The sequence below is a fragment of the Stegodyphus dumicola genome, chromosome 7 (assembly GCF_044657685.1).
Source record: "Stegodyphus dumicola isolate Sdum_Otavi_A_Nest chromosome 7, ASM4465768v1".
NCBI classification, from domain to species: Eukaryota; Metazoa; Arthropoda; class Arachnida; order Araneae; family Eresidae; genus Stegodyphus; species Stegodyphus dumicola.
This window is the reverse complement of record NC_140774.1, coordinates 115,173,056-115,187,817: the sequence shown is the minus strand read 5'-3', so window position 1 is coordinate 115,187,817 and position 14,762 is coordinate 115,173,056.

Here is a 14,762-nt window from a genome sequence, read left to right as displayed (position 1 = left end):
GTATATCAAGTTTCATGCTCTAACTTTGCCACTTTTCCTTTTTGAAATGTACCCAGGGAAAATGCATTTACTAGTCCAATTCTGTATTATTTCGCGAGAAAAGAAATCTTTTGAAATACGAAAATCTACAATGCGATTTCCATTATATCTGGATAAAACTGAAAATAAGAAAAACAAACATGCATCCTTCCTATTGCTTTGGAGAGCTTCCTGCAATTTCATAAATTTGAACGAAACTAGAAAAGAAGAGACAGTTCTCGAATAAACTTAGGAATAAAATCTCGCCGTGTCATCTTAACCAAATAGAAGTGGGGCAAATTATAGAGAATACATGCAATAGTTTTCTTCTTCTCCGTCTGCCAGCTCTATTTTTCTTCCGATGCCAGTTTCAGCATGCTATAAACATATAAATAAAGTCAGGGAAAAAAAAGGAACAAAATTGCTCGATATATATTCTTTTTTTTTTTTTTTTTCGATTGTAACGTCTGCATTTTCTTTTCCCCCTTTCCTTTTCAACACCAACTATCGTCAGAATTTTACTGCGGGTGTCAGTTCGAGGGGCTGCAACTTCAGAAATCATTCTACCCTCTGCTATGATGGATTGGAAAGCTGTCTTTGAGTTGGCGATGTTATTTCATAAACATGCTGAAGCATCGAATCTTCATAAGTTCGAGTGTTTTGCAGGGAAGGAAAAGACTCATCTGCTTTAAAAATAGACCAAGATTCGCATTAAAAATCTAATAAAAGCACGAAAAGAATAAAAATGGTACGTGTCGTACTCATAATTTAATAGGATTTGATTGTTATGTGTTCGAACAGATGCAACCAAAAATTATTCTATCACAAAAATTTGTTTGAAAATGCGTAGTCCATTTCAAGTACATAAATAAATTCACAAATGTGTTAAAGTACAAGCAATACTGTGATAAGAATAGTTTAATAGTATAAGAATAATAATAATAAAGATAAAACACAGTATTGGCACTACATAGATAAAATACAATAATAACACAGTAATATATAAAAATTAGATAATAATGCAATAATACCTTAAAATATTATTATTCATAATAATATAAAAAATTAAAATCTTAAACAACAAATAAAATAATTCAAGGCAACAGAAACCTCGGAAAAGGTGGGAGAAAATAGGAGGCCAGTAAATAAAGAGATGCCTTAAACTCATGCAGTTCTGGCACTCGCATATAATCGCATATTGCAAAATGGTTTTAAAATGAGCATATCTTTAGAATTTCCGATACAGAGACTCACGCGCTGGAGATAAAAAATGTTTTTTCTGTACAACGTTGCCATTGCTCGCTTTGAAATCCTTGAGTTTGTTTATCAAAAATTCGTTAAAGTTTTATAAAATATGAAAGCGATAATAAAACAAATTCCCAATTTCAAATTTGGTCTTTCACATGCCCATATTTTTAGAAAGGATTACGTCATTCAAAATTGGATGGCTCTATGTACCGTTGTTTTATTACAATGCGAGAAATATACATACATTTATGCAGATTTTTCATTATTTTATTTCTTTAAATATAATGGGTCAGTAAGGAACGCAATAAAAATTATACAATAATACACGAAATCTAATAATAATAGTGTTGCGTGCGTACGGGTTCGTGATAGATTGAATGCACATAGGTCCGATGATAGATTGATAGACTTTATTTTATGAAAAGAAACACTTCTGAGTTATGAAACTTTCCACAGAAATGCTTGTATAGGTGTCCACAATATCACAAAGTGCAATAACGAAAGCAAAGCCCATCTAAGAGGCGAAGCTTTCAATACTCCGAAGTCACTCTGAATTAGCGATTCACAACAACAACAACTGAGAACTGATGCTCTATACGGTCTTACATGCCCACCATTGGCCTAGCGGTAAAGTCGCTGAACACTGATAATCCCGTCCGAGGTTCGAATCCCGCGAACGGGTTGGCTGCACGGACATTTTCGTGATTTTCCTAATGTGTAACATGCATACGAGTCAGTTTCCCTTAGGAAGGTTCAAGGAGAGGGATGGATCCACAAAGGCATCCCTCTTCTTGAACAGATAGCCCTCGAGGCTTTGCAGTAATTACATAAACCAAAAACAAACCAGTCTTATAGCTTTGCCCGGCCGCAAAGATATTTCTAGTGCTTTCTGTTTTCCAAATTAATGGAAGGCATGTTAGAGCCGAATACAGCTACAGTTACACGTAGAATCAATTGCAATTATTCAATTACAATGCTTATTACGAAGGTATAGGGATAAGACCAAAATGTCGCCAAGTTTGGAGACATTTTGGGATTTCTCGGCAAATTTAGCGACAAACATTAGTCGCCAAAACCGTTGCCAGCTTGGGAATATCTCTCCAAATTAGCGAGATAGCTATATATTCAATGTTAAAACAGACTTACACCTTTACATTTTCATGCTACATTACATACAGAAACATATAACAATTCCACGTGTAATTTTACTAAAATCATATATCTTATATAACAATTCATAACAATGAAAAGGAAATATTCATAACAATGAAAAGGTATATACGTAATATCTGGATCTAAAGTTAGTATTTGATTTCAGTTTTAATTAATGAAATGTAAGCAAAGCAATGTCTTAGACTTCAAATTGAAACCAATGAGGAAAAGAGTTGTGTACACAATTTCTTTTTTTCCACAGCTCCTAGTTATTATATTCAATAATATTTGTGTGGCTTTCGCCGGCTTTTTTTCCCCTCCCAAACATGAGAAAAGAATGGCAGGGAATTTTTTAACAGAATTTTAAGGTCCTGTCGCGAATAACTTTTGTTCTATTAATTTGAATCCCTCCCCGTTAAAAAAAAAATATTTCATAAAATAGAATATTTAAGACAGTAATATATAATTTTTACTAAAACGGTTTGCTTACACACAGTTTACGTATATGCCATAAATATACGTAAAATTTCACCCAAAACACACTTAAACCTTTGAAATATACTAAAATTGTACATAAAAGCTAGATAAAGAACACACACGTTCCTATGAATATGCCTAACTGTTATTTGTAACTTACATATATTGAAACATAAAAATGTATGTAAATATGAACTATTTTTACCTGATATTTTTACGTTGAGAGTTTATGTTTTGCATACAAGGGTTTTTTTTTTTTTTTTTTTGTTCATTTGTAAATTGCACGAGTAGGGGAAAGATTTTAAACGTAAACAAAAATTGTTAATCGAAATATACCTTACAAGAGTAAATTGTAACTTCTAGAGTAGAAGGTTTTTAAACCTATTAAATGTATGAATTATAATACTGATAATTAATCTGAATTTGATAAATATTTTGTTACAGATTTCTAACATTTCTTATTTTTAAATGTTTCCCATATTGAATTAAATTCTAAAAATAAACTGGAATTTTTTTATTCGCGTAGTATGTAGCTTAGCATGTCTTGAACTTTATTAAAAAATTAAATGAAGCATGGAATATTTGATTATAATATGCTACTCTACTTGCTAAATCCATTACTATGACGATCATTAAATCAGAAACGATAGTTTTTTTCTCAAAATGCTAGACCTAGAAAAGAGTCCACATGCTATTCTCGTATCATGATAGATACAATTGCTAAGTCTAATGAAAGTCTGCATGGAGTTGGGCCACTTACGTTGGAATCTGTCTTAATGTGAAAAAGAAAACGATTTTTTTTATTCTTTTCCTGTTGAAGCATCATTACTGGTATCAAGACGACAAATGATATTAAATTGAAGCAAGGGGTTGTTCCAATATCAAACTTCGTTACAGACGAATTTTACTCAGTTTAACAGCGGAAAAAACATATCTCATTGCAATAAACACGGAAATGTGTAAAATTGCGAGAGTGATTATTTACAGAATTTTATGGAGTATACTTTGTAAGGATTATTTATGTTAATTTTATTAACAGTTAAATTTTGAGTTAAATTTCCTTTCCTATCGGTTCTTAATTTCAACTTACCATTTCAGGCCAGAACGTAGTTTTAGAATCACGTTTGGGTGCAAATCGAGGAAGAGCGGTATTTAACCGCGAAGTTCTACAGTCTTAGTGAGAGAGATACCAGATATTCTGGCTGCACACGTCCGCATTTTTAGGCTACTCTCTCGTAAGCTATTATTACGCTCGTCCGTACTTAAGGCCCTTGATATCTTTGCAGTCAATTAGCGTTAAGGGGGCCAATCCTGTTAGAGTTTTGATAACTTTGGCTATATCTCTTTAGTTAAGATTACTTGAGTTTAATTCTTAGTCCTATAAGTTCAAGCCAAAGTGTCAGCTTTATTGTAGAACTCCAAGACGGAGTTATGTTAAACTTTAGTTGAAATAATAAAGGGTTATTTCACCCTTCTTATTTGTTGTTTTCTATCTTACGAACTAAAGCAATTACTCGCTTACTAATTATTAAGGTTCTTCACTTTCAACTGTAATTTATAAATACACAGTGGCGAATCCTACAACTTTTTCATTATGACTACGTTCACCAGAGAGCATTTTGTCTGAGGTCAGAATATAAAATAGCTGTCAAGGCCATCATCTTGATCGAATATTATCTGAAAAACAAATTGATACTTCTGTCCAAGAAGTACAATTTCTTTAAGTTGTTGATATATGTGGTTGAATAGCGACTGTCAACTTTGCCATTGTTAACTATAGCCTATAATTTTCTAATTGTCATTAAATCTGACAGCTTCAAAGTATAAATTGAATCAACAAGTTTTCATGTATGGAAATTTAAATGACCATTCAGATTGAAACTGGTAACTCAATTCTCTATTTTCACCAAAATTTTAAATGTGAAATGACAAACAAATTCAGTCCTTTCCCAGTTTCAGGCTAGCAGTAATTGTAGTTTATTGACAATTGAATACTGCCATAACTCAAAAATATATGAGGGTTAAGCGCTGCTTAAGAGTCATGTTTGAAGCGGTTATTTTAAAAATATTAACCGAATTAAAATATTAAACGATGAGGGAAAATATCCTTCAAAATAACGATGGAATTTATCTAACTAAAAAATATCAAGAAAACACAACTAGGTATTTTCCCAGCATTAATTAAGAAAATAAAAGTTTGTTTTTGAACTTTTCATAATGCCTTTAATGCAGAGTTTGTTTATAAATTATTTTTGAACTTTTCATAATGCCTTTAATCCAAAGTTTGTTTATGAATAGTTCATGACGTTTCTGAAAATTGTTTAAGAATTTTGTAGCTGTGTAAATATTTGGCAGGCATCCCCGATTGAAGAGAACAATGTAAAGTTTCAAATGAAACAGAAATATAGCTTGTCGTAGAAATTTTCAGCTTTCTTTTTTTTTGGCTTCTGAAGAATTGTGTTTGATCGCCCTTAGAATTGAGAGAATTAGGCAAAATATATATATATACAACTAAGGTTAATGTTGCCTAATTTTAAATGGTCACTAATCGAAATCAAACTCTTTGGTGACTCAATCTCTCACTTAACCATTTTTATAATTTATTTTGAAGTTATTTAGGGAATATATTATCCCAAATGGGTGTTATCCTGTTTTGGCTATTAGGCTCAAAACGGCATTTTGCGTTACCTGGAAGCCCGCAGTTTGAATTTTGAATTTGTTTTATTACCTACTTCACATTTTGTAAAATTTTAACGAATTTTTGATTAACAAACTCAACTATTTCAAAGCGAGTAATCGCAACACTGTACGGAAAAAGACATTTTTATCGCCAGCGCACGAAACAGTGTATCGGAAATTCTAAAGGTATGCTGCTGTTAAATATTTTATACTGCTGTTGTTGAATGGAATTTTTAGTGGTTTAAACTCGAAGAACATGATATTTAATAAATAAAAATAACACACAAAACATTTAAAAAAAAAAAACGCCCCTTTGGGCGTAATATAAAACCTAAAAGCTTTCACATTTTTTTCTTTTATTTGGCTTGTTCAGTCTAAATAATTTATTTATTAATATTTTGATTATATTCACAAAGATGTTGACCACAACAAGCGATGTAATTTGTATGTTTTTGTGAACAGAAGATCGGGACTTTGGCAAATCAATAACAATGTCCAGATGATAATATTAACCACAATCACATTAGGCAGCGTCTACTGTAATAGCCTACTTTAAAAATTATGTAAGCACTTTTACATGTGGTATCGAACACCGTAAATGCACTGAAATGTATATTTCCAAACGTTTTTTGCGTTTTAGATCATTAGCTATATAATATGCATTTATTTAATCATAAGCATATATGTTTATGATAAAATAAATGCATATTCTGCCAACGAAATTAACAGAATTTTATTTCTAGTTCTCTGAATAATTCAAAAGCAGTTTTTATAAACGCTGAAGTACGGAAAAATGAAAAAATGCTTTATTATACACACAGAAAGTGACGTCCTTATAATCTACTATAAGTTGCAAAACTGGAAAACTGGATGCCTTTTCGATACAGAATGACACGCGTCAATCAATGCTTTCTAGGAAAACATATGAGCAAAACTGATGTACATTTTTAGCGATATACTATACTTTCATCATCATCTCATTTCAACTATGGTAATTATTTTGTAATATAAGGTATATCTCTTAGTCTAGTTATCTCAGCAATTAAGTGTGTGATAGAAAAGATAATTTAATATTTAATTTAATGGTAGCCAACAGGAAACAATGGAGCTTTTATGTAATTTATGCACAAGTACCCAAAAGTTGTTACCTGGCTTTTATTTCGCAACAGTTAGCTGTAGACGTATAGTTCAAAATGCAAAATTGCTTTCAATAGCGCAAATTTAAATTTTAAGAAACCAATTTTGCGAAATTTTTAGCAATCTACCTTTTATACGTTCCTCCGATTCATATACTTATTAAAGTTTAGTACTAGTTGTGGAAAGGAAAACACATAAAGTTTGATTGCTGTTTTACAAAAATTGACCGACATAATTGATATTGAAGTCAAAGATCATTTTCAGAGGCCTTATATACTAAGAATAAAATATCAGTTTAGAGAAAGGTTTCCGATATTGTGAGTTTAAGTGACGAGCGTATGTATGCAGAATTGATAAATATATATCATTTTTACTTATTCATAGAATATTTTTACTTATTCACAGAATTCATGTTATTGAAAACATTGAGATCAGTTTGCAACATAGCCGATTCATAAAATTCCTTGCGTTAAAAGAAAAATTAAATGGAAATTAATTCAAATGAAAAGTACTTGTAATTCAACGATTTTTTTAAAAGTTTTTTACAGATCACCAGATTATGACTCTATAGAAACTTCATGAGAATCTTAATAACGTATTTTGAAATTTTATATTTAGAAAACTTATAAATTACGCAAGTCAACATTCTTTTGGCATATAATATGTAAAAAAATGTAAATTAATAGCACAAGTAAGACAGAAATATGGCATTGGTAAGGCTGAAATCACAAAAGAATATTATAAAATGGCTTTTGGGAAAAAAAACATGTGTCAACTAATTTATTCTAATTTATTTGTTAATCTACCCTTCGAGTCAAATTGGAAATGACGTCAAAAAATTGCAAATTTGGAAGTTAAATATTTCGGCCAAATTCTACATGGAGAAGTCAAACGTTTTGTATCTTATTTTCTATCATGAGTATAATGTTACCCTTAATATAAGTGTAAGACCGGGGAAACGGTTAAAAAGTTAGATCTTTTATTTCATACAAATTCAATATTTACTTTCTGATAGTAATTAAAGGAAGTATTGTAAACTCGAAAAAATTCGGGTATCATATTTCAACGGAAATATCCATTTTGACAGTTTCGAAATCCAGTTGGGCAATTTTTTTGCTTGAAATCCAGACTTCCGGACCGAATAAAGTATTATTTTTTCCAAAATAGATTATAAAATGTATCAAAAAGGATATTTTTGTGACGTTGAAATTTTGTATATGAGACTTTTTATAAAATCTAATTGTGCATCTCTACTTTTTATCACAATGGGCGATCCCAAACGTATATGTATATATACCCACTTTCTTACTCGCCTTAAAAGTCCTTCCCCGGCCTTCATTTTCGCAATCGTTGGTTGTAGTCATATACATTGGTGTGCAAAAATTAAGGACGAGACGGTTTTTCCAATATAACTTTGTACAAAAGCTTTCCAAATCAACACATTTAATACCGTAAGATCGCCAATACGTAAGGACATGAGTAATGTAAGCAACACTTACTAAAAGAGAAATCAGAGGGATAAAAAGAAGCTTTATTGAAAAAGTAGCATGGAGCGCAATGCGACTGAAGGACGAAACATCCCTGTGATGGGTGTCCAGCAAGAAACATCCGGTCTTTAATAGGGGATATGATCTCCCCTGACTGCTAGGCAGGTTTCACAGCGTCTGCCCATGCTGAGAATGAGGGTGTCAATGAGTTGTTGAGGCATTGCTGCCCATTCGTCTTGCAGCGACAATCGAAGCTCCGGAATCGTTACTGGTGGTAAGGTACGAGCTGCCAAGCGTCTGCCTAGAAAATCCCATACATGCTCGATGGGATTTAGATCCGGAGATCGCGCCGGCCAATCCATACGTTCAATATCCTCACTCTCTAAGAGCTGTTCGGCAGCTACTGTGCGATGACATGGTGCATTGTCGTCCATGAAAGTAACTGCGGACCCATAGCGCCTCTAAAAAGACGCACATATGGAAGAAGAATCTCGTTACAATAACGGGTCCCGTTGACTGAACCTGCGTCGAAGATGTGGTCTGATTGGTCTTTCTGTCCGCTCCTGATGGTCTGTACGACTACCAAGCATGATGCCTCCCCAAACGAGAACACCGCCACCTCAATACCTGTTCCTTTCAATGATGTTCGAGGGATGATTGCGACTTCCTCGCTCTCTCCAGATAAGTATGCGATGAGAATCGCTACTCAGACTGAATCTGCTCTCATCTGTAAAGAATACTCGTCCCCATTCATTGTCTCTCCAATTCCGGTGTTCCCGGCACCACAGAGAACGCCTTCTCCGATGGGCAGGCGTTAGAGGTACATACCGTACAGGGCGTCGTGCAAACAGACCACCACCGTGCAGTCTTCTGGCCACGGTAAAACGCGATATCGGTCGTCCAGTCGCCTGTGTCGTGTGTCTAGCGATTTCTCCCGCTGTCTGCCGCCTGTTTCTTCTGGCCTGTAAGGCAATATACCGGTCATCTGCGGGTGTGGTTCCTCGTGGACGACCACTGCTAAACCCCCGGATAGCTGTTCCTGTAGTTTGAAATTGTCTCCAAAGTCGTGAAACGATGCTGTGAGCAATTCCGAACTCTGCAGCCACAATTGTCACACTGCAGCCTTCCTCCAACTTCCCAATGATTCAACCTCGAGTAAAAGCATCCAGATGTCGTCTAACAGATTGATCATTCGCCATTTCTCGCTGAGGCAGCAACTCGGTGTGATTTTAACTGCTATACGGCGTGCAATCTCTTTTCCAGAAATACTGATCTTACACCGACAACATCCTTTTTACTACTCGGACAGTCTCCCATTACGTCTACCTGCATATCTGCGCATGTGCTACCGTACATTACCTTACTTAATCTCCTGATTGGTCTTTCTGTCCGCTCTGCCTCTTCGTTATGCTGATATGCTAATTTTTCGACTTCGTCCTTAATTTTTGCACACCAGTGTACATCCAGTTATAGAAATGTTTTAAATAACAAAAATACTCATCGTTTAGTACTGTCAAACAGGAAAAAAAAAAAAAAATTCGACAAATAACGAAATCTAACTGTATATATTTAATAGCAGTTTATATATGTTGTCAGTCTACAATAAATATCTAACAATATCTAGTATCAGTTAATTTTTGTAAATATCTTACAATCAGGCTAATGTTACAAAAACAATGTTTAATAGGTCGTCCAAAAAAGTTATGTGGTAATCAAAATCGTAAAAACAACCTTGTATTTAGCGTAAGTATACAAGGTTGTTTTTACGATTTTGATTGTCACATTAGCGTGTTTCTCTTCTAGTCAAGTCATGTGGTGTTCGCATCAGATTTTTTTTAATATAAAAAATTGAAAATATGAACCTTTGCGAGATTTGAAATAGTTTTTAAGTATATATACACAGTAGTAAACTGTTTACAAGAAAATAGTAAAGTTAAATTCAATTTAAGTAATTCTCTTGCGCAATTGCTGCAAGGACTGAAATTTCAATTTAATAAATGTTCACTATTCCTACATAGTAGTAAATATTTTCTTATAATGGGAAACGGAATATATGTATGAGGAATGTCTTAGATGCAGTTTCGACTTATCCGGACATAACGTCATCGAAAAATCGCCTGTGTTTGTACAGCTTCCTTATTTTAACTTAACAGCATCATGGTCAGTTCCGCTATATAACTTAGCATTTCGTAAAATAAATATAGATTTTATGAATTGAGAGGAAAACTCAAGGTCATCAAAAGAAGTAACGATTCACTACCACCTGTAAGGAACCCAAGACCCAAGACAACGACACAGGCAATTTTGCGCTCTTCGCCAGGATATAATTTCTGGACATCTCGAATGTTCCTCTCACACAACTATGGTAAGTCACAACAACAACAGAACAACAGATATAATGATTTCTTTGTAAATATTATAGTTTTATTCTGTAAATATTGCAGTTAATGATAAAGGCACCTGTAGTTCACATATCTGTAGAACTCTTATGGTGTTATTATAAAAGTGTCGTTGGCGGTAAGAAAAAAATCAATATCACCTTAAATTATGGTTGTTTTTCAATAATACTGCACAATATATTTCGTCTTTTTTCCTGTCTTTTATGTATTTGTTCAAGTTATACTACAGAAAGTTATATTATAGAAAGCTACTTTCTTTCTTAGAAGTTCTTTACCAGAAACAAATTTATTTACTATTTGATATAACAAACAAATAGTTGTATCAAAATTTTTATATCGCGTGACCCCTTATTATTCAAAAAATAAGTAAGCTCCTAGTTTAATTAGTTCATCCTAGTAATCAATTTTCTCGAAATAAGTTTTTTAATATGAAACTTGAGAAGTACTTGAAACTAAGAGATTATTATCATTTAAACTAAAATATTGATTCGATTGCTTAAATGATAGTCAAAGAAAGTTGAAAATAATTTAGTCATTATTACTCACTATTTTGAAGTTTCAAATCCTAGGTTATTCAAAGTTTTTCAACTTTAAACTCAAAATAAATTTTAGAAATATTTAAATACTACATATGAGCTTATCAGGTTCAATGTTCCGTCTTACTTTCTTCGGGAACATGCAAGGACCTGACTCGGAACAGAGAGCTTACTAAAGCTATGTTCAATAACTGTGGTATAGACAGGATACACAAGAAGGGTATACAAAACCCTTTATTTTTCTCTATTTACAATAACTTCCGTACTTCGGAATACAAAGACCGACTACTTGTGGTCTAAACATAAAAATATAAAAATAAAACTAAACTCTAATTTGACTTTGAAATAATAAACGTGGAAGATTGGCCTTATATTAACAGGAAGCCGTATGTAGTACAGAGAACTGTGAACAATACAATACGTTTAAAGTTATCAAGAGGATTAAACCTCTGGCCTGGAAGGCAACCAGCAACTGAGTAAAACTTTTAAGGTAAGCGGCCTGCTTCGACTAACTGCTTCCTCTCTCTCGCTTGGCAAAAACCCACAATTTAAGTACTTGGCGTTCGCCAGACAAACTTTGCACAAATACTTTAACGCTTATAATTCTTGCCGGAAGTAGAAAATAAGAAGTGATAGTAAAGATTTAAAATAAAATAAACGTTAGTAAAACTTAAGATCCTTACAAGCTTTTAACCTTTGGGACATCCAGAAAATTCGGCAGGGTTTTAGTGAAAAATTTAAATGAAGGAATAAAAACATAAGAGAATTTTATTTAATCACATAAGCATCATTCTATTCCGTGTTCTTCTGCCATTTCTGCGGCAGATGGAAAATTCCTTTTTTTATATAAATTCATGAATTTATTCACTAAGATTTTATCAAAGTGCTGTTTGACAGCCTCCAAACAACACTGAATTCTAGGTTGTTCACAGAATTTTCAAATGAATCGAAGAGACGATAATCTGAAAATGCAAAATACGATGAGTATGGAGGGTTACACAGAGTATCCCAGCTTCATTCAGTGAAGCTTTCTTTGAGATTCACTTAAACATAGGAACGAGAATTTTCATGGAGAAAGACAACATTATGACGATTGGTCAGTTCTGGAAACTTTAGTTTGATTTCTGTTGTTAAAATTCTTTAGCGGACAAGATTTTTCCAAATTTTTTGTCTCATTTGGTCACGAAAATTCATAGTCTACAGTTTATTTCTTCTCTCTCCACACACAAAGCAATATATTTTAGGGATTCAACCTTCCTTCGGATGTTACCAAAATAAATTCGTTTGGCTTACCCCATGAACTTTTTATGGCATACTCATACATTATAACGGCTTACATACCCTAGTCTCCTTTAGATGGTCATGTACTTTAGTTTTGAATATATAGTCTAGGTCTGGAATAGTGTAATGTAGATTTTTCAGCGATAGATGAAGGATAATAATAGTTTCTTTTACCTCTTCGTCGTCCGTAACGCGTCTAGCGCGTTCAAGTGAAACTTCCGCAGGGCGCCTCAAGCGTTCTTCTAAATTTTAAAACTTTTAATGGTTTAAAACGCTTTCTAAATGTTTAATTGTGTGAGTTTTTTTTGTTCTAATACCTCCTAGAGTGTAGCACTAATCACCCATTCTATTTCTAATTGAATTTGCCCCGGAGTTTTTGAATATTCGCGCCATTTTACATAAGATACAAGACGTGAGAGATGGCTTCATCTACTCAGCAGAAAAAGAGAGAAAATGAGGTTGTGAATAGGAAAGACAAGAAGGATATACGTTTGACGAGTACAGTCCGTAATAACTCGATGACTGATGTTGGAACACGGAAAAGAACTGTAAAAAAAAAAAAAAAAAAAAAACAATAATTGTAAAAGATTACAACAACAAAATGGGAGGAGTGGACCGCCTGGATCAGATGTTATCAAATTACACTGCTGTTAGAAATAAGCAGAGATATTATTATTTTTCCATTATGCTTTATTTCCTTATAATTTTACTTAATATTTATTGACATTCATCCACTACGAAAGTCATGTATGGAAAGTTATGATGTACAGAGAAAACAACATTGCACGCTACGAAAAACAGACGGCCGCTGGGGGGAAATTTTCGCGGGCAGGAGAGGACGGCGAAAGGGTTAAAAGATTCTTGTTTACAAAGGAAGGTAATCAATTTGGAGGCTGGAATTTACTCACTTAAACTTCTCAAATCAACTGCAAACTGTGTCATCAGAGAAAGCATTCTGACTATCACTTCTTCCGTTCTTAAAATAAAAGAAACAAATATTTGCAGATTTTTAGACTGAAAAACTGTAAAACGAATTAAGAAGGACTGAAAAATGAATATGCTTAATATAAGGTAAATTCAGTCTTTGCCTAGCTCTGAATTTGAATTTGGTGGCTTGGTGGTGTGTGCATTGCGTATTTATTATTTTACGTTCTTAATATTTATCTGATTTGATCAAAACAATACACTTCTTTGGTGAATACAATATCTGGTGAATACGGAGGATGATCGAGCACAGGAATGTGCTTGTCTGCTAAAAACTGTTTCACGGATCGGGCATTGTGGGTAGGGCGTAACACTGATGCTGAATTCTATGTGCGTTCTTGCACAAATCCGGTATTTTCTTCCTTAGCCTTTCCCTCGGATTGATTAGGTCTTCTTTGCAGTATTTCTGATTTGGTCTTCAGGCGCCCATCTAGTCACGGTAACAAAAAAAGATCAGCATTGCCTTCAGTTTTGGCTTGCTCATTCACCATGTTTTCATTCTTGACGATGTGGGAGTCTTCCAGTGTTATCGATTGACGCTTCAATTCTCAGTTGTCCTGGAAGATGCATGCTTCATCACATGTGATAACACATGTTAGCAAGTCCGGTTCTTCGTTGGGCATTCCATGACATCACAGCAAATGTTCTTCTGATTGTGTTTTTGTTCCTGAAAGAGGTTTTTCGAGACCTTTTTTGCACAAACTTTTGTCATTCATCATGCAAAATTTATCTTACTGTGTATTTGTTAATGTTCTCCATGTCTGCGATCACCCGAATGTTCAGACTTCATCTTTTCGCACAATTTCATTAATTTACTGAATGTTTGCTTCAAATTTTTAACTCGAAGATCGACCGAGGCGTTTATCATCTTTAACCTCTTCCCGATCACCTGAAAACCGTTTATGCCATTATCAGAAATTTGCGCACGTGACATAGTGTTATTACCAAACACATCCTTTAACATATGAAAAACAATGCGTTAACGACTTTTCTAATTTTACAAAGATTTTAAGGTCAATGCGCTGTTTGATTTTTAAGTTCACCGTGATCACTACTATCCTACAAGCACGGCTCTAAAGCAAACGAAAGCAGACAAAAAGGTCGAAACGATGCATGACTGGTGTTTCAACTGCATTCGAATGCCAACCTCCCTCTCCCCTCCCCATGTGGATGCGCGACAGAAGGTGCGCGGTCTCGTTGTGTATTAGCCTCACCTCGTATGTTTAATATATCATCGCATTCTAATAACTCGAAGATGCATTTGCCGTATACTTTGAATTCACCTTATATATGAGTTCAACATTATTTGCAAATAATTCGATCACATAACAGAACACAGAATAACAGAAAAATTATAATAATTG